This window comes from Sus scrofa, chromosome 2 (genome assembly GCF_054392235.1).
Source record: "Sus scrofa isolate SSC_HxYL_T2T_F1_AM1 chromosome 2, Sscrofa_HxYL_maternal_Yorkshire_Landrace_v2.0, whole genome shotgun sequence".
Lineage (NCBI taxonomy): Eukaryota > Metazoa > Chordata > Mammalia > Artiodactyla > Suidae > Sus > Sus scrofa.
This window is the reverse complement of record NC_139384.1, coordinates 12,390,387-12,418,373: the sequence shown is the minus strand read 5'-3', so window position 1 is coordinate 12,418,373 and position 27,987 is coordinate 12,390,387. Positions and strand designations below refer to the sequence as shown.

Genomic DNA, 27,987 nt, shown 5'->3' with positions numbered 1-27,987 from the left:
ATCTTTTTTTCTAATTTGTATGAAAATTAAAAGATATCAACTGTGTTAAAGAAAATTCTGAAATAGGAAGTAAATCACCCATGTTACACTATCCCCCCCAAATTTTCATGTTTACTTGTTCCATTCAAATCCTGACACACATGCATACATATTTTGCATAGACACTATATACGAATTATTACAGTTATATTTTGATTTTTACTGATAGAGTCATTATAGCTGCTTTCATATATAGTGTTCTCAATGACTCCTGCCTGTGTGAGAGTCATGCTTCTTAACTGTCTTTTACAAATTCATTCTTTTTCTTCAGCAGACTTGTAAACTTCTTAAGAAAATTGGTTATGCTTTTTATCTCTGTATTGGAAACACTGCTACTTGGATGACTGGTTTATTTGGCAAACTGCTTTACATCTTTAGGACTTGCTTAAATCAATAAGTATAATTTAATTTAACCGAATGTTTAGGAACCTTCAATCCCTTCTTAGTTCAAACTCTTCCTGTTTACTTTGGGAATCTGAAAGGGTCCATGGGATTTTACCAGTTGAGAAAGATGGGGAGATATTTGCTCCTTTGCTCTTTGTTTTCCTGGGCTTCAAAACTGTATGGTGTGTTTAATAAGAAGAGTCTTCTTGGCATTCAGACCGTGCAGAGGACACAGGAAGAGATGAAACTTAGAAGCTCAGTTGAGATCTGTGATAGCCTAAATATAAAATCAAAGTATTTAGATTCAATCCTGGCCCTTGAAGAGTGGGGTCTGAGCACACTACCCTTTATAATCAAAAAGAACAAAATAGGAATAAATTTAGCCAGGGAAGCGTAAGGCTTACACACTAAAAAGTACAAAACATTGGAGTTCTCGTTGTGGCTCAGTGGGTTAAGGACCCATTGTTGTTTCTGTGAGGATGCGGGTTGGATCCCTGGCCTCTCTCAGTGAGTTGAGGATCCAGCATTGCCGTGGCTATGGTGTAGGCTGCAGCTGCAGCTCCGATTCAACCCCTGGCCCAGGAACTTCCATATGCCACAGTTGCGGCTGTTAAAAAAAAAAAATTATTTACAAAACATTGCTGAAAGAAATTAAAGAAGATCACGTCTCAATGGGTTTTGGAATAATTCATTTATAGTTTGAAAATCTAACTCTGCTTTTCATGTCTGGACAAAATTCAAGGGCGTTACCTTGTCTTGATGAGCTTTGATGTCTTCAAAGTGAGGATGATGATAATCTCCTCGTGAGGCTTACTTGGTGGATACGTGTAAAAGAGCATTTTTAATTTCTCTGGTCTCCAAACACTCTCCCTTAACTTATCTTTTCAGAATCTCTCCTTGAAGAACTCAAAGACTGAAGCATCCTGCCACATGCTTCTGCTGTGTGATTCTCAGAAGCTGCTGACCTAAATCTTTGGCCAGAAGCATCCCTGAATCTCTCAAAGTGAAAAGGAGCAGAGGTCAGGTGTGGAAGTGGGGTACTGAGGATGGGAACGTAGTCGGTCCTTAATTCCAGTCCTTCATCCTTGCCTCTCAGCAGAGGGTTGGAGGTGCGAAAGAGGATGGAGGGGGAGATACATCTAGAGATGCTACTGCTTCTCGGGAGGAAACAATAGGGCTCATTCAGTAGTCCTTTTTATTTGCTTGGAGAGGCGGTGGAAGACGGTGTCTAAGGGCAGAGGTTTTGGAACCAGACTGAATGGCTGTAGATTCTGAGTCTGCCACCTTCCAGCTGTATAGCTTTGGACATGTTACTTTGCCTTTCTGCGCCTTGGTCTCTTCACCTAATGTTAGCACTGTCTTCTTAAAATCGTTGTAAGCACTGAGGTCCATACAGTGTAAGTCTTCAGAGTAGAGCGAGTGCCCAGTTAGTGCCCAGAGGCTGGTCATTATCAAGAGGAAGACTGTGAGTTCTACCTGCCTTCTGGTGACTTCCCTTCCATCAGTATAGTCCTGGAATCCAGCACTTGTCACTGATGTGGTCCTTCTTCGGGAGTATGGCTTTGTTGATCACAGCAATCATTGAGACTCCTTCCACCTGGAGGTGCTGGTGGACTCCTGGCCAAAGTATCAGACTGTCATTATCCAGCTTCAGAAACAGGTAAGCATGAGCTCCCAAAGGGCTGAGGAACTAGTTCGTCAGACCCACCATGGCTGCTTGTGGAGTGAAAGAGAAGGTGGTATGCTTTCACAAGGCTCCTGTAGTACTTGGTACCCAGTGAGCTCCACATCTCCTTCCTTCCTGTCACAGCACAGAACTCATCTGGGCAAGGGCAGGATTTGAGGAGGAGGAGGAAGAACGTGATGAGGAGAAGACTGGCACTGGCTGGTCACCTCTGACCTGATGTAAAACAAGAGCTGACTGAGGTTGGCTGGGGTCAGCGACAGGGGCGGAAAAAAGGAGAGTCCAGAGGGAAAGTTGAGTGTCTAGAATATCAGAACAACAACTAAGAAACAAATGTCAGGGCAGAAGTCCAACCCTAAAAACTGCCTCTTAGGAAACAGGGCTTGGACTCAGAATGAAATGCATGTCAACTACATGGATGCAATGCCTCCAGTTAGTTAGTGTCATCCTCAGAACAACCTTATCAAGGGAGGATTCATATCTCCAGTTTAGAGATGAGGAAACTGTGCTGAGGGATATTAAGTCCTGTGGCTGCGGAAGACTGAATGTCAAACACTGCCCAGCCTTGGCTGGGATGGCCTGAATTCAAGTTTAAATGACTGCTGGTTTTACTAGCTGTGTGACCACAGGCACTTCTCTGAGCTTCAGTCTCATTATCTGTAAAATGGGAATAATGTGCTACCTTCAAAGAATGACCTAAAGTTTAAGTGAGATACTGGTAAGTATATAAAAAAACTTAGTTTATAGGAGTTCTTATTGTAGCTCAGTGGGTCAAGAACCCAACAAAGTGTCTGTGAGGATGTGGGTTTTATCCCAGCCTCGCTCAGTTGGTTAAGGATCCCAGGTTGCTGCAGCGTGGGTCTCAGATGCTGCTGTGATCTGGTGTTACTGTGGCTGTGGTACAGGCCAGCAGCTGTACCTCAGATTGACCCCTAGCCTGAGAACTTCCATATGCTGCAAGTGCAGCCATAAAAAGAAAAAAAAAAAAAAAAAGCTTAGTATATATATATATAGAGAGAGAGCACATGATTGTAAATGCTACTTTTGTTACTGGCTGAGCTCATAAATGGAGAAAAGGTTTAAACTGAAATGTAAACCTAGGGCTGTTTTTGCCCTAAAGCCTATGAAGGTCCCCATTCCATGGACATCTAGTCAGTGAAGTGTCACTTTGAGGCAAGCCAGCTTTACTGTGGGTACAGAGGCTGTGTCTCTAAGTAATAATAAACCAATCTAAGATGATCTTGAAAACCAGGTTAGATAGACCTGGTGCAGAAAGTAATGAAGTGACTTCAGTTTGAAGAAACCGGTAAACCATGCTGGCTGGACATTTCATATATCTTCCTTCTTGGCACTTTTCCTACGGATGTGCATTTGATCTTCTAGCTTCCTGACAGTTGGATTTGAAGACTTATACACAGTTTATTATATTCCATTGCCCAATTTTTTCAAAGTGTGGTATGCTAAATAATGTTTTATCTACCATTATGGTACACTTGGTCGGATATTTCTTTTCATTTCAATAATTTCAGGATTATATATGTTGGAGCAATGTCACTATAGCCCCAAACCAAGGATTTCACATCTTCATTGCTTTGAACAAGGCTAATTTCTAAAACTAGTCAATAAATACAAATACTGACTTACAAAAGTGCCATTGTATAAAAATTGGGATGGTTATAAGGTAATACACTTTTGGAATACATGCATCGAGTCTAATTCTATAGCATCTCATGTTTAAAAGTCAATCCAATTGTCATGAAATTATGACCAATTTTTAAAACCAAATCAGCTTTTATACATTCCTTAAATTTTCTTTCAAAGTAGAGGGCAAATAGAAGTCACTTGAACTACCCCGCTGTCATCACCTTTAGCCCTAAATTTTAATCCCAAATTATGTTTTGAAGTTGGACCATCTCCCTTTATGCATGTGACCAGATTCCACATTACTTTGCAGTGTTACAAAATTTCAACTTTGCATACGGAAACTTTACTCAGAGAATATTCAAATAAGTGTTCCACAAACATTAGGGATGTTTTCCAAAAGAATGTCAAAATTTGTTGAAACAGAAGTATTTAAGGATGAACTAATCTGGTGCTGGGAGTGGGAAGGCACAGATGAAAGAGAAAACGTCCTAAATTGATCACCATTGAAGCTGGGTCCCAGGTACATTGGAGGTTTACTGCACTTTTCTACTTCTGCGTAACTTTTACATTTCCTGTGAAATAATGTAAAAATAATTTTTTTTTTAAGTTAAAAGAACCAAAAAGTCGGTTAACTCCCTCATGGCTTTGGAACAGTAGCCAGAAAGGGCAGAACAAACCCTGGACTAGTCCTTGCATTTAATGTGGCCACTCTTTAGTTGACCTCAGGAAGGTATCATCTTTCTACTGCACTTCAGTTCATTTGAAAAATAGAGGGTTTTCCCTGCACCCGAGTCCAATGGGAAGACACTTTAAACTACAGGTTTTAAGGTCTTCCCCAGATGTAGCAAATAAGAACCTTCTCTTGGGGTGCAAGAGAATATATCTAGACAAGGTTTACATGTTTTCCTCTTTTTTATTTTCGTTTATTGAAGTATAGTTGATTTCCAATGTTGGGCTGATTTCTGCTGTACCGCAAAGTGATTCAGCCATACATGTGCACATGTCCGTTCCTCTATAGATCATCACAGAACATTGACTAGATCTACCGGTGCTATACCGCAGGTCCCCATGGATCATCCCATTCCACATACAAACATGTTCCTTCGTTACTTTTTAATCACAAAGGTCAAATATGTTGATTACACAAGTGGGATGAATCCAACGGTGTTTTAGGAAGTTAATAAACTCTCATCTCCCCTCTTCTCCTCTCTTCCCACCCCTTGAGGTGGTCATGACTCTCCTTGCTCATACGAACACATACGGGGAAATTTGTTATCTCTTTCTTTCATAACTTTTTCATTTGCCTTTAACACAAGCCTGGACATCCCTTCAGGTCAATCAATATAGCACTAACGCATTCTTTTAATAGCTAGGTAATTTTCTGTAGAGTAGATGCTCTATACTTTAGTCAGCCCTTCTACTGTTGACTTTGAATTGCTCGCAGTCCTTTCCCACTACAAACAGTGCTTCAGTAAACATCCTTGTATACATAGCCCTACACCCTGAAACATTTCCCAGTAGAATTGATTCCCCAAAGTGGTATTACTAAATCAAAGTGCATGTACATTTTAAAATCCAATAGGCACTGATGGATTACTTTCCCCGAAGACGGCCACAGTGTAGTCCCATTAGCAGTAAATGGAAGAAATGTTTCCCCACATTCTCACCAGTCCTAGACGTTATCTCTCTTTTAAATGTGCACCAAACTCATGGATTAAAAAATGGCATCTTGGAGTCCCCTTCATGACACAGTGGAAATGAATCCGACCAGAAACCATGAGATTGCAGGTTCGATCCCTAGCCTTGCTCAGTGGGTTAAGGATCTGGTGTTGCTGTGAGTTATGATGTAGGTCGCAGACACGGTTCGGATCTGGCATTGGCGTGGCTGTGGTGTAGGCTGGCAGCTGTAGCTTCCATTAGATCCCTAGCCTGGGAACCTCCATATGTCTCAGGTGTGGCCCTAAAAAGACAAAAAGACAAAAAAAAAAAAGGCATCTTATTATAGATTTAATTTGCATTTCCATGATTAGTGAGGTTGGACCTATTTTCATGTTTATCAGTCATTTGGAATTCACTCCTGAATTTTATGCTTATATATTTTGATGCTTTTAATACCATGTCACTGTGTCATTCTTAAAATTCTGTAAGGGTATTTTGAATATTAAGGATACCAACATTAGCAGGTATGCTACCAATTTGTTCCCTAACTTATAATTATATTTATTTCACCAGTGGAGCCTTTGACATGTAGAAATTTTTTATTTTCATATGATCAAATATCTTTTTCACTGTGAATTCAAAGATTTTTTTTTTAATTAGGAAGATTTTTACTATTCCGAGGTTATAAAAATATTTTCCTATTTTTTTTTCTTATGACAGGTTAATTTTTACTTTTTACATTTTAATCTTTGTTTCATCAGGAATATATTTTTGAATAGCATTAATTAAGGCTATTTTATATTTTTATTCCATATGGCTAGCTAATTGTGCATACTATTTTTTATGTAAATAATTCCACTGAAACTTAAATATCTCTTTTGTTGTATAACACATTTGTATATTTTTAAATCTATTTCTGTGTTTGTTTTCTGGTCTTTTCTTAAGTTATTTCAATGCCTTTATGGTAAGTTTCCATATCTCATAAAGTAAATCTCCCTCCATCATTGTTTTCAAATTTTCCCTTTTTTCTTATGAACTTATGAGCTATGTGGACTTACACTAATTTTTCCACTTGCCCTCCAATTATACCAACTACCTATTGCAGTTGTGAATGGAACTGGATTCATTTTTAATTGAAAATAATTGTGGAAATATTGATATTTTCATGATACTAAATCTTTTCATGTAAAAACATGGTATATATCTCAATTTTCTCAGGTCCTGTTTCACACCATTTGGGAAAATTTTAGGGTTTTTCTTGGGTAAGTCCAATGACTTCCCATTATATTTATCCTTGGATATTTTATGTAATTTGTCACTACTGCTGGTGGGGTTATTTTTCCTTTTCCATTCCTGAGTATTATTACTTTGTTATTGATTTTTATCTGTGTTCTTAATTTCTAAACATACCACAAGATTTTTTTTAAGATACTGTTTATTTATGTGTGTCTGTTGTTGCTGTTGTTGTTTGTCACAGTCTCTTGGGTTTTGTAAATACATAACACAGACGTACCTTAAGCATTGCAGGTTTTGTTCCAGACCGCCACGATAAAGTGACTAACCCAATAAAGCCGGTCATATGAATTTTTTGGTTTCCCAGTCCATATAGTTATGTTTACACTACACTATAGTCTATCAAGTGTCAAATATCATTGTATCTAAAAAAAAAGTAATGTGCATGTATTAAGTTTAATACCTTATTGCTAAAAAGTGCTAATCAATCTCTAAGCTTTGGCCCATCATAATCTTTTTGCTGGAAGAGGGTCTTTCCTCTCTGTTGATGGCTGCTGACTGACGAGGGTGGTGGTAGCTGAAGGTTGGGTGGGTGTGGCACTATTATAAAATAGGGCCACAGTGAAGTTTGCCACATCAATTGACTCTTCACAAACAAATTCTCTGTAGCATGCAATGCTGTTTGACAGTATTTTACCCACAGATGAAATTCTTTCAAAGTGGGGGTCGAACCTCTCAAATCCTGCCACTGCTTCATCCACTGAGGTTAAGTAATATTCTGTATCCTTTGTTGTCCCTTCAACAATATCCATAGTGTCTTCACCAGAAGTAGACTCCATCTCAAGAGACCACTTTCTGTGCTTGTCCATAAGAAGCAACTCCTCATTCTTCCAAGTTTTATCATGAGATTGTGGGAATCTAGTCACATCTCCAGATACCATTTTTAAATCTATTTCAGTTGCTATTTCTGCAGTTACTTCCTCCACTGAAATCGTGATGAACCCCTCAAAGTCATCCACAGGGATTGGAATCAATTTCTTCTAAACTGCCACTAATGTTTATGTTTTGTCTCTTCCCACTGAGACAGAATATTAACTCAAGTCATCAGTGTAGGAACATGGGGTCTGATACATTCTTTCGATAGGGATATTGATTAACATTTGCGGCTTAAGGACTCCAGGGAGTAAAACTTCCACGGGCCTTGTTTTATTATAGGAAATGCGCATTCCCCACAGACTTTGTTTACTATAAGAAATGTGAATCTCTAGCCCACTCCTCAATTGACAGAAAAGGAATGAGAGGAGGAGTTCCCCTTGTGGTGCAGTGGTTAACGAATCTGACTAGGAACCATGAGGTTGAGGGTTCGATCCCTGCCCTTGCTCAGTGGGTTAAGGGTCTGCCGTTGCCATGAGCTGTGATGTGATGTAGGTTGCAGACGCAGCTTGGATCCTGTGTTGCTGTGGCTCTTGTGTAGGCCGGTGGCTACAGCTCGGATTCGACCCCTAGCCTGGGAACCTCCATATGCCATGGGAAACAGCCCTAGAAAAGGCAAAAAGACCAAAAAAAAAAAAAAAAAAGAAAAAAAAAAAGAAAAGAAAAGGAATGAGAGGAATGGTGACTTAATCTAAGGACAGAAAAGGACAAAAAACTTGTAAAACTTACAGGACATTTATTTCTAACCCTAAAACCCCTATTGGACACAGGACCAATATAGGTAATTGAACATGGGAGAAAAACCACATCTTTCAAGACTCCATGTTGGTGCCCCTCCCCACATTTAAGAGATAAAAATCCCTGTAGGACAACAAAGAAGGGGGATCTTCCCCCCCCCTCCCAGCTGTCCTGGGAGCTTTCTGCTTTCCTTTAATAAAGACTTTGCTTGCTTGCTGCGTGTGTGTTCACAGAGTTCATTCTTCGACAGCCGTGATCAAAACCCAGATTCCAGTATCATCTCTCCAGTATTACCATGATTCATAAGTATTATAATGGCACCTAGAGTGGTGAATCCTTTCCACAAGGTTTTCAGTTGACTTTGAGGGCTCCTTGATCTGTGGGCTGCAGAATGGATGTTGTGTTAACAGACATGAAAACAACACTAACCTCATGGTACATCTCCGTCAGTGCTCTACCGGGTGATCAGGTGTATTGTCAATAAGCAGTAATATTTTGAAAAGAATCTCTCTTTTTTTTTTTTTTTTTTGAGCAGTAGATCTCAATACTGAGCTTAAAATATTCAGTAAACCATGTTGGAAACAGATGTGCTGTCACCCAGGCTTTGTTGTTCCACAGAGCACAGGCAGTTGAATTAGCATAATTCTTAAGGGTCCTAGGTGTTTTGGAATGGTAAATGAGCCCTGGCTTCAGCTTAAAGCCCCCAACTGCACTGACCCCTAACGAAAGAGTTAGCCTGTCTTTGAAATTTCGAAACCAAGCATTGACGTCTCTTCTTTAGCTATGAGAGTCCTAGATGGCATCTTCTAAAATCAAGCTGTTTCTTCTACATTGAAAATCTATTTTTTAGCATAGCCACCTTCACTAATGATCTTAGCTAGATATTTTGGATAACTTGCTGCAGCTTCTACACTAGCCCTTGCTGCTTCACCCTGCACTTTTATGTTAAAGAGCTGGCTTCTTTCCTTACACCTTATAAACCAACATCTGTTGGATTCAAACTTTTCTTCTGCAGATTCCTCACCCCTCTCAGCCTTTACAGTGCCAGGGTCCCTCCCCGGCGGTCAGGGGAGGTCCCGGGAGAGGAGGGGCGGCAGGTGCAGGAAGAAGAATGGAGACGCAGACACTCTCGAGGAGTGCTCAAGCAGTCTCTAATTTATTGGTGGACAACTGCAAATTATATAGGGGAAAAGGCTAAAACCGACATCAACAATGGAAGATCAATATCTCAAATTTTTCCAAAAAACATAGATAAACCTTTAAGATTAAAAAGCACATGATTTGGGTAAAGTACAGTCTAAAAGCATAAAATAGAATTGAACACCATAAAAGAACAATCAAGCAGAAACTAGGAATCACGTAAGCCACACATGACCTTTGTAAAAGTTACAAATATATTGTTTTCTTAGAACAATCATCTGACTGTAAACCTAAAAACTATTTTTACTTTTAACTTTATTATTAATAGATTTCTATATTTAAAATACTTAATTCAATAAATCAATAATTATCAATAACTACCTATAACTCCTAAAACTTATTTACTTACTAAAAACTTAAAATAGTTTTAGCTAAATAATGCATACCAATATTATCTAAGATCTTGTGAAAAACAGAAGCCAAATCAGAGGCCCATTTGAATGTAGACAGTGGGGAGCTATTCTCCCGGAGGTAAGTTGGAGGTTTAGCAGGCAAAGACAATAAAAGTTAATAAATTCCTTTCTTAAGGTAAGGGACAGGGAGTTAGGTACAGTAAACAAAGCACAGATTGTTTACAAAAGAGCAGAAACTTAAAGGTATGTTTCCTCAGGCATAACGTCCTCTAGTTTCCGGGGTCTGGCAAGCCTGTTGTTTTGCAGCCCTTTCTTCAGAGTCCCCTGGACTTTGTCATCAGGTGGATTCCATTCTTGAAACTCAGCTTCCAGCATTACAGAATTGATGAGCGTTCAGGTCTTGCTCTGGATTAGCCTTTGGATCAAGGAAATGTGGCTGGTTTGATCTTCTGTCTTAACCGAAACTTTCTACATATCACTGTTGGGAAAATAAAATGACTCTGGCTCAGGTTGTCAGTGTCGGAAAGTGAGACACGTGGATAAGGGGAGATCTCGACAAGGCTCTTTACTTCTGCAGGAGGGCACGGGTACTCCAAAAAGAGCCTCCCTGTTTATCCCTCATGCAGGTGATGTACCTGTCCTCTTCCTATTGGCCAGGTCAGGGCACACTGCTGGCTAATTGAAACAAACTGTTGCTGGCTAATTGAAACAAACTGTTGCTGGGAGAAGAGGTAAAGAGGAGGGGGTCGCAGGAGGGTGGTTCAAGCAGAAACCTGAGCAAAATAGAGTAACCAAGATTTCCTTTGATAGGAAAGACATTATGCTACTTTCCACATCAGCAATAAGACTGATTCACTTTCCTATCTGTGTGTTCACTGGAGCAGCACTTCTAGCTTCCTTCAAGAACTTTCCCTTTGCATTTACAACTGAGCTAACTGCGTGGCACAAGAGGCCTAGTTTTTAGCCTGTCTCAGCTTTTGACATGCCTTCCTTACTTAGCCTAATCGTTTCTAGCTTTTGACTTAAAGTGAGAGACATGCAACTCTTCCTTTTACTTGAACACATAGAGGCCATTGTAGGGTTGTTAATTGGCCTAATTCAGTATCGTTTTGTCTCAGGGACTAGGAAAGCAGGAGGAGAAAGAGGCAGACAGGAAGTGGCTGGTCGGTGGAGCCTTCAGAGCATACACAGCATTTCTTGATTAGGTTCATTTCTTGCATGGGCACACAGGGTGGAACCCCAAAACAATGACAGTAGTGACATCGAAGATCACGGATCACAGATCACCAAAGCAAACATAATAATAATGAAAAAGGTTAAAATATTGCAAAAAATTGCCAAATGTGACACAGAGACACTAAATGACCAAAAGCTGTTGGAAAAATAGCACCAACAGACTTGTGGAATGCAAGGTTTCTAGAAACCTCAAATTGTAAAAAAAAAAAAAAAAAAAAAAAGAACAAACAAACAAAAAACAGAAAAACCTCATTATCTGAGAAATGCACTAAAGCAAAGTCAATAAAACAAAGTATGCCTACACTGCTGTGGCAGTGGCGTAACTTGGTAGCTGTAGCTCCGATTTGACCCCTAGCCTAGGAATCTCCTTATGCCGTGTGTGTGTGGCTCTAAAAAGCAAAATAAAATAAAATAGAATAAAATAAAATAAAATAAAATAGAAGCAAGGAGGAAAAGATTACTTTTTAAAAGAAGTATGCTGGTACTGTAATATACAAACAAGGATAATCTGCTTCTTCTTTCCCATATCTGTATTGGGTTTTTAGTTCTTTGCCTTACTGCATATAGTAGAACCTAAGAAAATAATATCAAATGACAATAATATTTCTATCCATTTTTCAGTCCTAATTTTAATGATAGATGTTTTAGTAATTCATATTTGGAATTATATTTGATTCCGCCTTTATACGTTTAGAATATTTTTCTATGATTCCCATTTTCTTAGAATTTGTATTTAGAATAGTAAATGGATTTTATGTTATTTCATATTTGTTTATTTCTTTTCTTTTCTGTTTGACAATTACTATACCCATGTAGTTTTTCCTCCTTTAATTTATTACGCTGAAGGTTCTGATTCTAAGCCATTCCTGCTTTTCTAAAAGAAACTCTGCTTGTTCATATCTGCTATTCCTTTGGCATAATATTGAATATCTTACTGAGAATTTTTGCATCTGTATTCATAAATGAAATGCTCAATAAAATCTTTTAGTCCTTTACCAGATTTTAGACTGAGAATCTTCCTGTCTGTTACTATGATTTAATGTTATAATTATGTATTCATTTTTATGTAAAACTTAAATGTAAATAAAACAAGCTGTTTTGGCCATTTTCTTTTTTTTTTTTTTTCAGGACCATGCCTGTGGCATAAGGAAGTTCCCGGGCTAGTGGTCAAACCAAGCTGCCTTTGTGACCTACACCTCAGCTCGTGGCAATGCCGGATCCTACCGAGTGGGGCCAGGGATGGTTCCCACGTCCTCATGGATACTAGTTGGGTTTGTTACTGCTGAGCCACGAAGGGAACGCCTTGGCCACTATTTAAATAGTAGACATTTTGTTTCATTTCCATTCTTTTTTTCTATTAGTCTGTTGAGGTTTTTGATTTCTTTGAAGGTCAGTTTTGATGGTTTATCCTTGAAGGAAGTAATTTCTTTTATCAGTAAATAATTTGCCTTTAAGTAACATATAACCTCTCTTATAACTCTATTATTCCCTTCTCTGGCTTCTTCATCTTTAATGCTTTTTTTTATTTCTCTTTCTTTCCTCTTTCATTTCTTAAAGTTTTATTGCAGTATAGTTGATTTACAATGTTGCAATAATTGTTGTTTTTATTTCTCTTATTTTTCCTTAAAAAGTCTTACCAGGAATTTATCTTTTTTCTTGCCATTTAAGAATGGATTTATGGTTTTGTATACCATGGATACTATGTCTTGTTCTCCATTTCATTATTTTCAGATCTCATTTTTATTGCCTGCTTCCTTTGTTTTCTTTTTTCATTTTGATATTCTTTTTACAAATCATTGAATACTTTGTCTATTTCTGATCATTCTTTTCCAATCAGACCTCTTACATCTACTTTTTTGAGTACATTAAGATTTTGGTTTGGGTCACACTCAGAAACCTGCATTTATATAAGCACCTTCAAATTCCCGAAGGATTCTTAAATGAACTCGGATAGTATCCACAAGGATTCTTTAAAATGAATGACAATATTTTACTCTTTATTCTTTAATCATATAATTTCCAACATTATATATTCTGCTAAAACTCTCACACTTATGGTTGATATTTCCTTCCAAAAACAAATATTTGTCTTCCCATGGAACTTTTGTCTTGCCAAAATGTGATTCCAATTCTCTTTATTCCAAGTCCATAAGAATAATACCACATCAAATTGCCCAGAGCACTACCAAAAATTTCAGTTACCTTATTCCATTATATAGCTTCAGGCTTTGAACAAAGTATTACTATTCTAATAGGTTGATAGTCTATTGCATTGGGTGAGGGTAGCATTTCATGCAAGTTTGTGTCCACTAGAGTATCTTGCCATGCCCTGGAAATTGTAAATTCTCAGTAAATGAGAGCTGAAGAAAAAGATCAGGGGAAAATATGACCTGTCCTCATCCCATATAGGAGATGACTCACAACATAAACAGATACCATATATCCTCCAAAGAGCCTCAAAAACTACAGGAAATCTTTAAAAAGTGTGCAGTCACCACATGGAAACAAATGCTTCAAATCCAAGGTCATGAATCAGAGGTGATGAGCAGCAGCTCTGGTTCTCAACATGGGTCCCCAGCCCACAGCATCAGCTTGTGAGAAATGCAAATCCCCAGGCTTACGACTGAGGGATGGGAGGTGGACAGCAGTTGTGGCATAACAAGGCTCTAGCTGAGTCATGTGAGCTTGAAGCTGAGAACTACTAAGCAACTGTATTGAGTTACTAGTCAGATGGGATCAGCAGAAGCAGAGAATCCTGAATCACTGACTGTATTGCTTTCTTACCTCTCTTCCCAGGAAAGTTTGGATGAAGAGATAAGAACAGTTGCATTTGCAAAGTCAGTGAGAGTGGAATACCTGAACGTAATCTTCTAAGTAACAGAAGATATTCTGAAGCTCCGTGCCTTCCATAAGAGCAAACTTGGAAGCTGGTGTGAGGCAAACCACCCAGATGATAAGTTTGAGAGGCATGGAAAACATGGGTTCATCGCCCCTGTGGCTTTTCTTTTTTTTTTTTAAATTTTTTAAATTTATAGTGATTCTATTAAATATATGTACATTTTGAAATTGCTTGCCCTCCTCTTTGGGCTTCAATTTTGATACCTTTATCATATTTTAAATTGTATATGCTAATCTTTGAAAATATAAAGAGAAACATTGCAGAGAAAGGAATAATCATTTAAAATGCCACCATTAAAAGGTCAAAATTGTTATTATTTTTTATTCAAGTGTAATTGATTTACAATGATGTGCCAATTTCTGCTGTACAGCAAAGTGACCCAGGCATATATACATATATATATACACATATACAAACACACACATTCTTTTCCTCATATTATCTTCCATCCTAGTTTATCCCAAGAGATTGGGTATATTTCCCTGTGCTATACAGTAGGGTCTCATTGCTGAACCATTCTAAATAGCTTTTTTTTTTTTTTTTTTTTTTTGCTTTTTAGGGCTGCATTTGCAGCACATGGAGACTTCTAGGCTAGGAGTCGAATCAGAGCTGCAGCTGCAAGCCACAGCCACAGTAACGCCAGATCCAAGCCACATCTGTGACTAAACCCCAGCTCATAGCAACACTGATTCTTAACCCACTGTGCGAAGCCAGAGATGGAACCTGCAACCTCATGGTTCATAGTTGGATTTGTTTCTGCTGCACCATGACAGGAATTCCAAAATGGCTTTCCTTTTAATATTGTGAATTCTTACACATTTTTGTAATTCTCATAAATTAGTTTTGGAGTGAAGATAAGATGTCCATTCACTGGGATGAATAAAGGTTGCCAAGAGTCAAAATGAGCAATTGTGCAAAGGTGGATATTTAATCAAGGAAATGAGTGCCAGGGAGCTCTAGTGTCAGGATGGTGTCCAGAAATTACAAGAGCAGGGGTGAAAGTTTTGTGTGCTTTGTTTTGTTTCCTCAATCAGGATCTGAACTTGAAGTTTTCCCAGCCCGATGCTTCTCATTCTGGGTGAGTGACTGCTGGTGAGTGACTGCTGGAAACCAGGTCAGAGTGAAACCACATCCTGCAATGCACACAGACCCTGCCAGCATTCAGTCTTCTGGGCCTGGAGGGGGTTGCAGTCACATGGGCAGCCACAGACCCCACTAGTGAATTGGGGATGGCCTACTCCTTGGATGGATACCCAGAAAAGGACATCCTGAAACAGTTGCTGTTGTGCTACATCAAATTGCTGCCTCAAGAGAAGATTCCATTTTACCCCTCTGTGCTGGCAGAGGATTGAAAAAAATCCCAAAAATTTGTGACGTGGGCTTTTTTGTGTGTGTGGCCTCATGCGCACGGCACCAATAGACCTGCAGAAATTAGTTCCCTTTGGGAGTTCCCATTGCAGCTCAGTAGGTAAGAACTTGACTAGTATCCATGAGAATGTGGGTTCAATCCCTGGCCTCACTCAGTGGGTTAAGGATCCAGCATTGTTGGAAGTCACAAACTTCGGTGTAGGTTGCAGATGTGGCTCAGATCCTGAGTTGCTATGATTGTGGTACAGGCCTCAGCTATAGCTCTGATTCTCCCCCTAGCCTGGGAATTTCCATATGCTGTAGGTAAGGCCGTTAAAAGAAGAAAAAAAAATGGAAAAAAAGAAATTAGGTCCATTTGTTTAGATGATGAGGCTATTCAACCATCTTGGGGAAGTCTTTTTTTTTTTTTTTTTTTGGTCTTTTTGTCTTTTTAGGCCTGTACCTGTGGCATATGGAGGTTCCCAGGCTAGGGGTCTAATCGGACCTATAGCTGCCGGCCTACACCAGAGCCACAGCAATGACAGATCTGAGCCTTGTCTGCCACCTACACCACAGCTCATGCAAACGCCAAATCCTTAACCCACGGAGTGAGGCCAGGGATCAAACCTGCAACTTCTTTGTTCCTAGTCAGATTCGTTTCCACTGTGCCATGATGGAAACTCTGTCCTTTCTTAATATTGAAGCAGACACCACAAAATAAACCAATGTTTATTGGGCAGTCATGATACACCAAGAACTCTTCTAAAATGCAGATGTGATGTTAAAAGATACAGCCTAAAGAACTCATGGTCTGGCAGGGGTGGTAGTGGTGACACAGTCTTTCAAAATGTATGTTAAATGTTGTTGGAAAGAAAGGGGTGACTAGCTAACATGTGACTGGGAAGCGTGGGCCAGGTTTTACTTCTGGAAATGAGAATTCTTTAGGAAACTGGATTGAGGGAATCTACCATCTGGAAGATGAATAAGGAACTTTAATAAAATTGTCAATAAGAATTAGGAGGGGGAGGGAGTGGGATGGACTGGGAGTCTGGGGTTCATAGATGCAAACTATTGCATTTGGAGTGGATAAGAAATGAGATCCTGCTGTGTAGCACAGGGAACTATATTTAGTCACTTGTGATGGAACATGATGAAGGATAATGTGAGAAAAAGAATGTGTGTGTGTGCGTCTGGGTCACTTTGCTGTACAGTAGAAAATTGACAGAACACTGTACATTGATGGAACATTTTTATGGAAAAATAAAAATCATTTTAAAAAGACATTTATTATAAATACACTTGTTACTATAATGGAGAAGAACAAATCTGACTCTATATTGGATCTGTTTCTTTTATTAACCTTTGCATTCTATTGCTTTTACCACAAGATAATCACTAAAAGGATGTTGCCTGTAGCTTAAAGTATACATAATGGCCCACTTCCTTCACCAGGAACTCTGCCTCCCATGCCTGAGTGTTAAGCTCAAATACCTTGGTTTAAGCTCACAGGAAACATCCTGACCAGGCCCACCTGCCAGTGGCTGTAGAAAGGAAGAAATTAACACATCATTCCCCCCCCCCCCCCCCCCCCCCCCCCCCCCCCCCCCCCCCGCCCCAGGAGTCTGGTTGGAACCAGGAAATATTTGCAACAAGGTAACATCTTTTTACTTTGCCTCTTCACCTCCTCATCTTCTAGGAAAGAAGTTAGCATCTAAACCAGGGCAAGATGGTTCTTCCGGACACTATCCTCCTTGATCTGCTTGCTGGCTTTCCAAATAAACTTTCTATTCCTTGCCCCAACAAATTGTCTCTTGATTTATTGGCCTTTCACGCAGAGAGCAGTAGGAGCTTGGACTCAATTACACTACTTATGGATTTATGAGGCAAAGCCACACAGAAGAAAGAAAGTCAGTCTCCTGATTTGTGACTAGCAAGGTATAAAAGGTGAAGTCCCAAACAAATGACTTCCAGAGGCTAACTTGACCTCCTCCCACAATTAGCTGTTATCACTGCATCCTGGGAAATGGAATCCTGAGAATGGAATCTGATGGCCTCTGGGCCTCTGTGTTTGCTGTGATTCCTTCCTCCTACCCTTTGCTAATGATGCTGGGTAAGGCATTTCCTGGGAGTCTGGTTGTTTGCTCAGCCTTGGGGGTTTGCACCAGGAGTAAGATCTGATGTCAGGAGGGTTCTGGGAAAAAAAGTAATAACTAAGGTGAAAATTAGAGTGAGTATGAATGATCCAGACAAAAAAGAGGTGGGGAGTTCTAGATGAAAGATGTAACACATTCTTGGAACCAATTCAATAAGTTTACAAACAAAATGAAAAAAAAAAACAACAAAGCCTTTATAATACCTGCTCAAAATTCTTGATCTAAATAATAATAACAATACACTTCAGGAGCAGCGTAGACATAGCAATGTCCTCTTGTAGTTTTTTTCCTGGCACTGGAAATCGGGCCATTGTAGACACTACAACTATTGCCTAAAACAAGAAATCTTCACAGAAGTGGCTTTGGATGATTATTCAATGCAAACCCTCATCTCTCCGTAAAAAGTAAATCTCTGCAGAATTTAATGTTTATATTTGGTATGATTTTATTTATTTATTTATTTTTCTTTTCCAGGGCCACACCTGTGGCACATGGAGTTTCCTAGGCTAGGGGTCCAATCGGAGCCACAGCTGCCGACCCACAGCAGAGCCACGGCAATGCGGGATCCGAGCCGAGTCTGTGACCTACGCCAGAGCTCATGGCAACGCCAGATCCCCAACCCACTGAGCGAGGCTAGGGACTGAACCGGCAACTTCATGCTCCTAGTCGGTTCGTTAACCACTGAGCCACGACAGGAACTCCTGGTATGATTTTAAAGGGTGCGTTTCCAGCAATTAAAGAATTATGTCAGTTAACAATCTTTTTAAATAACTTCAATTCATCTTAGAAGTCTGTGGTAGGTTTGTCACTCACATCTTAATATAAATCCGTCCAACCGGCTTGTTAAACTCCCAAGACCTGGGTGATAGTTATACTGACTAAATGAAAGGATGGTCTGAGATAGGAAGGAAAGATATAATTTTGGACAATGAAGGGTGGAGAAGTCTTAGATAAAAAAACAAAATCGAATGCTTAGTGTTATAGGAAAACAACTATATTCTGGCACTCAAAATTCAGGAAACACAAAAGGTGAAAGAAGAGCAAATAACATTTGCCTTTTTCAAAATGATGCCTCAGGAAGTCCTGCATCCAGAAAATAATCTGGATCCAATCATCCAGTCTGAGGCTCAGACCATCTTAGCACAGTCCAGCTGACACTGAAGGGCTATGTTAAGACATTGATTCCCAAACCCTATCATCCACCTGAATTAAAGAAACAATAAAAAAAAATGGCCAAATAAGAAGGAGATTTTTTTAATATGGAAAAAAGCATATAATTATCAATAATCACATTAAAAGTAGGTGGATTGATTTTCCTATTGAAATAATTATCTCTCATATATTTTTTTTGAGGTGAGGAGGGGAAAGGTAGGGGGCAGAGGGAGGAGGGGGGAGGGAGAAGGGGGATGATGCTGGGAACAGAAAGACTGGGTGACAAGGTTGTGGATCTTTTTTTTTTAATGGCCACATCCCCACTGTATGGAAGTTCCGGGGCCAGAGACTGAATCTGAGCCACAGCTGCAGCAATGCCAGATCCTTTAACCCACTGTGCCTGGCTGGAGATCAAACCTGTGACTCCACAGCTACCCAAGGTGCTGCAGTTGGATTCTTCACCCACTGTGCCTCAGTGGAAACTATGGATCTCTCATATGTTGAGTTTAAAACAAAGTCAAAGTATTCTGCTCAGGCTACCATAACAAACTTCCATAGACTGGGTAGCGTAAACAACAGAAATTTATTTCTCACTGTTCTGGACTCTGAGAAGTCCAAAATCAAGGTGCCCACAAGGCAGATTTTATGCCAAGCCTCTGCTCTTGGCTATTGGTGATTGCCTCCTCACACGATGGAGAAATAGACAGAAAGGGGATCTGGTCTCTCTTCCTCTGCTTAGAAGGACACCAATCCCACCTCCAAAAACCATCACATTGGGTTTCAACACATAAATTTGGATGGAGGAAGCACACAAACATCCAGTCTATAATAAGGCACACCTGAAACAAACAACACATGAGGGTTAAAAGGATGGAAAAAGATAGACAAATGTTTAACTGAAAGCAAGGTAATACCATCAATATCTGGAAAAAAAAAAAAGAACTTAAGGTGAACACCTTATAAACAGAGTCCTCCCACAAGATAGGTCATGAATCTTGCTAACAAGAAAAGACAGCTACAGATACATAGACATACAAAGAGAGACTGGTAAATCCACAGTCATAGTGGGAGAATTCAGGACACTTTCCTCAGAAGCAAAAGATCAAGTAATTTTTCCTTTTTATGGCTACACCTGTGGCATATGGAAGCTCCAGTCCAGGGGTTGAGTCGGAGCTGCAGCTGGGGACTACGCCACAGCCACAGAAACACCAGATCTGGGCCGCATCTGAGGCCTACACCCAGCTTCAGTGGAATCCTTAACCTGCTAAATGAGGCCAAGGGTTGAACCCACATCCTCACAGAAACATCAGGTCCTTAACCTGCTGAGCCATAATGGGAACTCCAAGTAATTTTTTTTTAAGTCAGATTTATAGAATAGTATTATAACCTGGTATTTTTGATGATTTCTGATTATCCATCTATTATGTGTTTGGTAACTGTTCACCCCTTTGTCTGGTCATTATAGCAGACTACAGGGACCCTGGGGGAGGGGATGGATGTGCAGCCACATGGGGAGCCCCGGAAACTTGTTCCTAAGTTTTGTTTCTGGTCCCTCAGCTGTCTATTGGGAAAGCTCTATATTTCTAGCCTAGTGCTGATGCTGAAGACTTAAGCCTGTGGATAAATGCTTAGGGCAAACCAAGATGTGAGGATGGAGGGAAGAGAGGGGTTGACTAGATATTCTAGGCCGTCTCCCACCAAACTTCTTACTTCTGTTGTGACCAAACTTGAAGGTTTTGTTTTTGGTTTTGTTTTTTTTAACAACTCCTATCTCCGCAACAATCAGCCCCCATGAGTGTTTCAATCTGGTATTTCCTCTATGTTCATCTGTCTGCTCAAAATTTCAGGCTCAATGACAGTACTTCTGTTTGGCAGATTTATTCTGGTTTTGTTTCTTTTTATTTCTTTCAATGTTTCCTATAATTATTGGTGTGAAAAAGATAGACATGTGTTTGGTTCACCACCTTGATCCCCTTCCCACCCAGCATTCACTCTCTCTCTCTTTTTTTTTTTCTTTTGTCTCTTTTGGCCATGCCCGTGGTATGCAGAAGTTCCCTAGCCAGGGATAGAACCCGTACCACAGCAGAGACCTGAAACACAGCAGTAACAAAGCTGAGCCTTAACCACAAGGCCACTTGGGAACTCCTAGCAATCTCTCTCTTCACTCTTCCTCCCAGGCTGGTCCCACCTGCCCCATTGCATCAGGTCCTGCCTGTTTGCCTCATACCCTTGCTCTGACTGACAGGTGAACCTGGGCCGATCCTCCCTTACCATGGACATGAACTCCCTTGAAGTGGTACCCAAGCCTCAACGCTTTACATTGCAGATCTTCCCATGACATGGTAAGTAGTCTTTTACTTTCAGTGAAGGCCTCAGCTCAGTAGCACAGGGGACATTTTAAAAATTGATCCCAGTGGACTTCCTCTGCTCAGCCCTTTTCAAATCCTTTGAATGGGGAGAGGGAATCAGTAACAAGAGACTTTCCCATTTCCTTCTCCCTAAAGGAACACTTGTTCTCCCAGAGGAAAATTAGGGACAGTCCAACAGAAGTTCTTGGCAACCAAGCCTCACCTTGTCATCATGGGAAGAGTAGCTTGTGTGTCTGGAGTGATATTTTCTAAAATTTAGCAATATCCCCAGGAGGAATAATAAACATATTTACAACTGTCAAGGGCACCGATCTTTTAGAACAGTTTGTTTATTAACCTGTTAGAATGGTTTGTTCAATCGTTTAGAACAGCTCGTTCAACCTTTTAGAACAGTTTGTCCAAGGGCCTCCCTGAGGACCTACCTGTCCCTACCAAAACATACACACATATACACACAACCATACACACTCATACCCACATGCACACACATTCACACACACGCATACACACATATACATACACACACCTCCACTTTTGCTCTGGATCTCATCTTAACTTAGTCCAGATTTCTAGCTCTCTGTATCCCAAACTCAAGTGTTGTAGGGTTTGGGGAATCCCTTTTTGAGCATACTCGCTGACTGCCCACAACTATTCCTGGAAAACAGATCTAAGGTAAAAGTTTCTTCATTTCCTGCCATACCAGCCAATCTTCTTATGTATAAACCCTGAACTGCCTAGCTGCTGCAAAATATGTTGGAAAGGAGTTGTTATGCTTGTGTAGTCATAGATTATCTCTGGAAAAGTAGTATATTAAGAATGGAGTGAAAGTTAATTCATTTCCCCTGTATATGCTTTTTTTTTCCTTTTGAAAATTGTACCCTGTATCTATTCAAAAGATTTTGTGTGTGTGTGTTTTTGCCATTTCTTGGGCTGCTCCCACGGCATATGGAGGTTCCCAGCCTAGGGGTTGAATAGGAGCTGTAGCCACCGGCCCATGCCAGAGCCACAACAACGCAGGATTCGAGCCACGTCTGCAATCTACACCACAGCTCATGGCAACGCCGGATCCTTAACCCACTGAGCAAGGCCAGCGATCAAACCCGCAACCTCATGGTTCCTAGTTGGATTCATTAACCACTGAGCCACAAAGGGAACTCCCAAAAGGTTTTTTTTGAATCACTTTGTTGTTTAGCTGAAATTATCATGACATTGTAAATCAACTAAACCTCAGTAAAACTTTAAAAGATAAGAAATACAAAAAGATTTTCTTTGGAGTTCCTGTTGTGGCTCAATGGTAATGAATCCAACTAGCATCCATAAGGATGAGGGTTCAATCCCTGGTCCCACTCAGTGGGTTAAGGCTCCAACATTGCCATGAACTGTGGTATATGTCATAGATGCAGCTCAGATCTTGAGTTGCTGTGGTGTGGTGTAGGCCAGCAGCTACAGCTCTGCTTTGACCCCTAGCCGGAAACCTCTGTATGCCATGAGTATGGCCCTAAAAAGACCAAAAAAAAAAGTGAGATTTTTTTAAATGGGGAAATTGGCTCTACTAAGGAATATTATGAATTTACTTATCCATTAAGTAAATTTTGCTTATTAGCTTTTTATTTAACCAATAGTATTTTTCTTCCTTTGACATAGATTAACTGACCATAAGTGTGTTGGTCTTTCTGGGCTCTCTATCCTGTTCAGTTGATCTATGTGTCAGGTTTTGTGAAAATACCATACCATTTTAATGACTGTAGATTTCTTATATGGTCTAAAGTCAGAGAGCATGATAATTCCAGTTTTGTTCCTTTTTTTCTCAAGACTGTTTTGACAATTTGGGGTCTTTTCTGATTCCCTATAAACTTTAGGATTATTTGTCCTAGTTTTTTTGTTTTTTGCTTTTTGTCTCTTTAGGGATCTACCTGTGAAATACGGAAGTTCCTAGGCTAGGGGTGGAATCAGAGCTACAGCTGCCAACCTGCCACAGCCACAACACTGCCAGATCTGAGCCATATCTGTGACCTGCACCTCAGCTTGCAGCAACACCAGATCTTTAACCCACTGAGTGAGGGCAGGAATCAAACCTGCATCCTCATGGATACTGGTCGGGTTCTTAACTCACTGAGCAACAGTGGGAACTCCTGTCCTAGTTTTTGTGAAAAATGTCATGAGTATTTTGATAAGGATTGCATTATATCTGCAGATTGCTTTGGGTAGTATGAACATTTTAACAATATTAATTCTTTCAATACAAGAACACTGGATAGCTTTCCATGTCTTCATATCATCTTTAATTTTCTTCATCAGTGTTCTATAGTTTTCATAGTAAGTCTTTCAACCTCTTAGTTAAGTTTATTTTTAAGTATTTTATTTTTTAATGTGATTATAAATGGAATTGTTTTCTTGTTTTCTCTTTCTCATAATTCATTATTAGTGTATAGAAAGGCAACAGATATTACCCCCACTAAGAAATCTTGTGAATTAATTTATTCATCATATTCTCTTATTAGCTTTTGATTCAATCAATAGTATTTTTAAGTGCTCAGAGTCAAACACAAACTTCTCTACTAATTTTTTTTTTCTTTTTACAGCCACACCTGCAGCATATGGAAGTTCCTGGGCTAGAGGTCAAATCTGAGTTACAGCTGCTAGACCACATCACAGCCACAGTGACACCAGATCTGAGCCATATCTGAGACCTACGCTCCAGCTTGTGGCAATGCAGGATCCTTAACGCACTGAGTGAGCCAGAGATTGAACCCACATCCTAATTGATACTAGCCTGGTTCTTAACCCACTGAGCCACAATGAGAACTCCATATTTCTCTACTTATTATATATAAACAAAGTGCCAGTTATTCTCCCTCTGCTTCCACTTACATCCAAATAAGATGACATCTCTCCAAAAGATTGACCCCCCCCCCCCAATTCATCCTGAAATCCAGAAGAGTGTGACGGATGAAGCAAAATGCCGCTACTCCTCCACTTTTGGTCCCCCTAAGCCACACCATGGATGTTTCAGCTCCAGATACCATAGAATTTCCGTTGCAGTGAGTCCTTTCCATTTAAAGTATCCTTCTCCAAAACTTTTATTACACATTCCCATAAAGTCTGTCACTGTCCATTGAGGTTTAACTACACACATAAAATTGGCCAGATTTTTTTTACTCTCCTTTTTTTCTGTTCCCATCTGAGGGCTCTGTTCCCTACTCATTTGATGTGTGGTTAGAATTGTTACTCTAGTATTTTCTACGCATGAGTACATTGTGATATAGTTTCTGAAAGCTTCCAAATCCACACTATCTTTCTTTGACTCTCAGGAGGACTGATGCCCTGTGACCCCATGGTTTAGACTGACCAAAATTTTTTCCCTCTATTTTACACAGGAGGAAATTGCGGCTCAAAGAAAGACAGTAACCTATTCAAGGTCACATAGCCAGTAGGAAGTAGAGGACTAGTAACTGGTGGGTTTGGGGGGGCTCAGATAGCAACAAACACTCAAAATTGGAGGAGAGAATAGGGAATGGGACTTTTAACCCAATTTCAAGCTCAAACAGTGTAAGACTGCAAAGAGTGGAAGTTCCCATCGTGGCTCAGTGTTAATGAGCCCAACCAATATCCAAGGGGATTTGGGTTTGATCCCTGGCCTCTCTCATGGGTTAAGGATCCGGAGTTACTGTCAGCTGTGGCATAGGTCGCAGATGCACCTCAGATCCCATTACTGTGGCTGTGGCTGTGGCTGGCAGCTATAGCTCTGATTAGAACCCCTAGCCTGGGAACTACCATATGCTGCAGGTGCTGCCCTAAAATAAAGAAAGAAAGAAAGAAAGAAAGAAAGAAAGAAAGAAAGAAAGAAAGAAAGAAAGAAAGAAAGAAAAAGAAAAAGAAAAAGAAAGAAAAAGACTGCAAAGAGCTTTCGGGAGGCGAGGCTGCATGTGTGTACACAGGTCAGCACAGGGAAGCTCATACCTGTCTCCGCCCTCCATACCTTGCTATTCACCCTAGGTCTCCAAGGGTATGTGACTGGTTTCCATCCTTGCAACCCTCATAAGAAATCACCTCTACACCCTTTGTAGGTTTCTCAGCCTGTTTTCCTTACAAAACATAGAAAGTGGCAACCCTGCAGGATTCCTCCTTTCTCAGTAGTTCAGGACACAGCTTGGGGTAAGAATCTCAATCCAAGTTCAACTCGTGGGTGTCCTTCGTTCCTATGTATGGGGGTGGGGGGCATTAGAGAGTGTGGGAATAGGGTATCCAACCATCTGGTTTATGCCTTTCTTCAGAAGCCAATTCAGTTACAGAGATTAGGTCTTCTGGCACCTAGCCCAGAACACTTTCTTCAACCCTTCAAATATCTCAAGTGAGAAGGTGCTGAGAGACAACCAATTGAGTCCTTCCTGAACTATAGCTGAGTCTCCCTGGGGGTCTTTGTGTATCAGACTTTTACCTCTGCTACTTGTGAAGGTAAGGACTGAAAATGTGCAATTCCTCACTAAAAATCAGAGAGAAGGAGTTTCTGGTTGTGGCTCAGAGGAAACGAATTTGACTAGCATCCATGAGGATGAGGGTTCCATCCCTGGCCTCGCTCAGCAGGTTAAGGATCCGGCATTGCCGTGAGCTGTGGTGTAGGTCACAGACAAGGCTCAGATCCTGTGTTGCTGTGGCTGTGGCATCAGCCAGCAGCTACCGCTTCAATTCACCCCTAGCCTGGGAACCTCCATATGCATCAGGTGCAGGCCTAAAAAGACAAATAATAATAATAATAATAATAATAATAATAATAATAATAATAATAATAATAATTAGAAGAGGGGAGATTAGGCTCTGAGGAGAGGGAAGGGCTGGGTGATCCTGGCCTTGAGGACTGCGAGACTGTAGGAGATCAGGGGAGGCATGACAAAACAGTCCCCCATCTTCCCTCTACTCCTGCCCCAGCCCCAAGGGCTTTCAGGATGCTCTGGGCAAGGCTTTTTCTCTCTGCATCCCCAAGCCTCTGGCTAGGATGCTTTCCTCTCCAAGACTCCAGTGTTCAAACTCCTTCCTGCCTCTCTTGAAGTTTACATTTTGTCTCCAATGCCAGGTGACAAAAACTAAACTAACAAAAAAATAATCATATCTGCTATAAGGTGAAATGTAGCATATGAAAAATTGGGATAAGGGGACAGAATATTACAGAGGAGTGGAGGACAGTATTTTTTTATTTTTTTAATTTTTTTTCATTTTTTTTATTACTCAAATGAATTTATCACATCTGTAGTTGTATAATGATCACAACAATCTGATTTCATAGGATTTCCATCCCACAACCCAAACACATCCCCCACCCCCCAAATTGTCTCCTCCGGAGACCGTAAGTTTTCCGATATCCGTGAGTCAGCATCTGTTCTGCAAAGAAGTTCCGTCTGTCCTTTTTTCAGATTCCACATGTCAGTGAAAGCATTTGATGTTGGTGTCTCATTGTATGGCTGAGGACAGTATTTTAAAGGGAGTGGCCAGGGAAGGCCTCTCTGAAAACCTGGCATTTGACAGAGATCTGAAGAAAGAAGCGAGAGAGTCAGGCGCATACCAGTAGCGGGGGTTGCAGACTGAGGAAGCAGTCCAGGAAGTGTTTGAGATGGTCCACTGGAGTGAATGAAAAAAATACCTTAACCTCCATTTATGCATTCATCCAAAAAATAAAATGAACTAACATTTCATATATTAATTATAAAAGAATATATGTACATATATAAATAATATTATATGGGTAGATGCTCAATTTGTTAAAAATTATAGGGATGGGACATTAAAAGGTCAAAAGTTACTGCCTATGGCCTCTGGAAAGGCAAGAGTCTGTATCTTCAGACACCATCATATCATCTGAAACAAAATAGGTATCGATAATCTGTGTGTGTATATCCTGACCATGTCCTTGTCTTGTAGAAGTTCCCAGGTGCAGAGATCAAACCTGCCACACAGCAGCGACTTGAGATGCTGCAGGGACAAGGTGGGACCGCTGAGCCACAACAGCACTCCCCAGACTTTCTATTTTTGGTGGTAGTGAGGGGGATATTTTTAAAAGCAACTAGGCCTCTGTCTCCAGGGGGAAGGGCCCCTAAGAAATGAATAAATGAAGAGACGATCAGAAGGATGAATCAGTGTAGGAAGAAGTGATTCACAGGATCCGTGAGCATTGAAATACTGCAAAAGCAGCCTTGGCACAATAAAAGACCTCGGGCATTGGCATCTGACGAGTTAAAATCATCCAAGGACTGCCACCAGCAATTTATTCATTTTGTTTCCTAATCTGTAAAACAGGAAATGGATTAAATAAAAAGATGATGTAATGAGACACTCCGATGGAAATGGTGAAACATTATGCATTTAGTGGATGCTTCCCACCTGTTACCTTTCACTCTCATCTCTTCATCCTAACCGCCGGGCAGCCTGCCCCACATTGTCAGTGCTGCAAACAGTCTCTAAAACAAGGACTGGTAGTAGTGCGCCTGCTTTGCTCCCAGGCTGCCTTTCACCAAAACTGCGAGGACCCAGAGTGATGGAGAAATAAGTTTGCCAAAAACAGGTGAGGTGAGCCTTAGTTAACTGGGAGGAAGATACGTTGGGGGAGAAGGGGGTGGGGGAGGTGAAGAGGAGTAGTCAACATGAGCTATTGCAACCTTGAACTAACAGGGATACCCTCAGGGAGCACAGGACACAGTATCTACCACCCCGACCTCTCCATTCCCTGTCACAATTGCACCCACTAAAGGGGTGGGAAGCTCTTGGGGCCAGAACACGGAAGGGGGGGGGGCCAAACCATAACAAGCTACCATTGGCCACAATGACTGTCAATCCTCACCCAGCTCCGATTTTCCCCGCCTCCCTACCACTCCCCGTCCCTCAGGCTGATCCTCTGGCGCCATCTTCAGGCCGCATGAGGAACGTCATCCGCCCTGAAGAAGCTATCGCTGGCGGCCAAGATTCACTGCCCTAG

The 27,987-nt window shown here is 40.6% G+C and overlaps 1 protein-coding gene and 1 pseudogene across 5 annotated transcripts in view; one reads left to right on the top strand and one right to left on the bottom strand.

Annotated features, from left to right (window-relative positions):
• Positions 1-27,987, bottom strand: part of GLYATL2 (glycine-N-acyltransferase like 2) — a 57,836-nt gene that overhangs the window by 24,503 nt on the left and 5,346 nt on the right. The gene's annotated exons all lie outside the window — the stretch shown is intronic.
• LOC146405104 (glycine N-acyltransferase-like protein 1) lies at positions 1,225-27,987 on the top strand (annotated as a pseudogene).